The 2,338-nt window shown below is 43.1% G+C and overlaps 1 pseudogene; it reads left to right on the top strand.

Moving 5' to 3' along the window:
• Positions 1 to 585: 585 nt before the first annotated feature.
• Positions 586 to 1,676, top strand: LOC114914564 (CBL-interacting serine/threonine-protein kinase 14-like; annotated as a pseudogene).
• Positions 1,677 to 2,338: the final 662 nt, after the last annotated feature.

Raw genomic sequence — 2,338 nt, 5'->3', positions numbered from 1 at the left:
TCTTAATATTCTCTAATAACTCCACCATAGCCTCCTCTTTCATGCATTTTGCCAATAAAATTGATTTTGAGAAAGAAAAGGGATCAGTGACTCTTAAGAGAAGAAGATCATGTAGAAGGATGCAAAACTTGTAGAGGAGCCACAAATTTCCCTTGCCTCCCCTTATCCAAGTCCTAAATCTTTCATGGATTGAGTAGCCCCTTTGACCATGGCCTGCATCATCTCAAACTCTCATGTCTAATATTTTAAGAATAGGAAAAAAAAAAGGATCTTCATAGTCTGTTTTCCTCTTTCTTAGACAACATGCCTATATGCTGGAATTTTGGTGGCCATTTGGTTTGACTAGGTTAATAGACCGAATTGTTGAAATTATTTTTACGAAAATATTGAAATAGATATAAAAACTGCTAATACATCCGTTTTCTTCAGGATACTTTTATAAAAATATCGAAATAGATATACAAAACTGAAGTGTAACAACATAAGATTTTCTACTCCATCAAAGATTTCCTAGTTAATCTCCACGACCGTCCAATCTAAGTGGTCTTCCTATTCCCGTACTTCTGTCCCGGTTTGGAAGAGAATTTCCATTCTGGCATCGAAGCTTTTCTTCTTGCTGGATAAAAACTACAGAAGAGAAAAAATCAGAGAAGAGAAGAAGAAGCAAGGGAGAAAGGGTTCGGAATTCTGCCGCATCGATGCTGCGCGCCCACGGCCACGTGCCTCCGGTGGACGGCGCCAGCGGCGAAGGTCCTCTTCGGGAAGTACGAGGTGGATCGCCTCCTCGGCGGCGGCGCCTTCGCCAAGGTCAACCACGCTCGCAACGTCCTCACCCGCCAAAGCGTCGCTATCAAGTGCATGAGCAAGCCCGAGCTCCTCCGCTGCGGCTTCTCCACCAACGTCCGCCGCGAGATCGCCGCCATGCGCCGCCTCCACCACCCCCACGTCATCCGCCTCGACGAGGTCCTCGCCTCCCGCTCCAAGATTTACTTCGTTCTCGAGTTCGCCAAGGGCGGCGAGCTCTACGCCCGCGTCGCCAACCGCCGCCACCTCCTCGAGGACGCCGCCTGCCGCCTCTTCCAGAACCTCCTCCTCGACGCCCAGAGCGACCTAAGATCTCCGATTTCGGCCTCAGCGCCGTCATCTCCCCCGCCGCCGGCGACCGCCTCGTCCAGACCTCCTGTGGCACGCCGGCGTTCGTCGCGCCAGAGGTCAGCTACAGGAGGGTCTACGACGGCGCCAAGGCCGATCTTTGGTCCTGCGGCGTGATCCTCTTCGACCTCACCGCGGGCTATCTCCCCGTCAACGATCCCAATCTGACAAACCTCTGCCGCAAGATCCGCCGCAGCAGGTACCAGTGCCCAAGGTGGACCTCGCCTGATCTCTGGCGACTCCTCGACACAAATCTGGTGGTCCGGTTCAAGGTGTACCGGCTGAAGAGGGAGTTGGTCATGGTCGAGGTCGATATCGGGGGCGAGGGGCGCGGTAACGCCTTAACGGGGGAGTTATGGCGGGAGAAGCTCCGGCCGGTTCTGAAGGGTGGGTCGATTGGTGAACCGGCGAGTCCGGGTTCGTCTTCGTCGGGCTGCACGTCGGACCGGCTTTCTTCGATTGACACGTCGGACGGAAATGATTTTCGAATTAGCTTGGCGGGAAAATTAATGGCGGTGCTATGAGTATTGATTTCATTCTATGTAGATAGAATTAGAAGGGGATTTTTTTTGGCTTGATATGAGCATTAACAGGAGGAAGTATTGTTTCCCCAGTAACTTTATTTAAAGTTAGTTTTTTTTGTTACTTGAATTTTTTTATATAATTTTAATAGAGAATTAATGATAAATTTTTAATTCTATTTTTAATTTAAAAATAATTTTTTAAATAAATTTTATATAAAAGTAACTATTCATTTCAAATATAAATTAAAAGTAACTATCCATTTTTTATTAAAATTATCTTTATAAAAAATACTACAGTATTACATTATCATAGTACAGTATTCCTTTATAATAAGACAGTATTACATTATATTAATGTAGTATTCCTTTATAATAATACGGTGTTGTTTTATTATATTATATTAGTGCAGTATTCTTTTATAATAAGACAGTATTACATTATATTAATATAGTATTCTTTTATAATAATACAGTATTACTTTATTATATTATATTAGTATAGTATTCTTTTATAATAAGATAGTACTTATTATTATAGTGCAGTACTACTTTACAATAATACAGTATTGCTTTATAATCGTGTAGTATAACTTTATAATAATATAGCATTACTTTATAATAGTACAGTACTATTTTATAATAGTGCAGTATTATTTTATAAT

Source organism: Elaeis guineensis, chromosome 10 (genome assembly GCF_000442705.2).
Source record: "Elaeis guineensis isolate ETL-2024a chromosome 10, EG11, whole genome shotgun sequence".
Lineage (NCBI taxonomy): Eukaryota > Viridiplantae > Streptophyta > Magnoliopsida > Arecales > Arecaceae > Elaeis > Elaeis guineensis.
The sequence above is the reverse complement of the archived record's forward strand: the minus strand, read 5'-3'. Positions and strand labels throughout refer to the sequence as shown.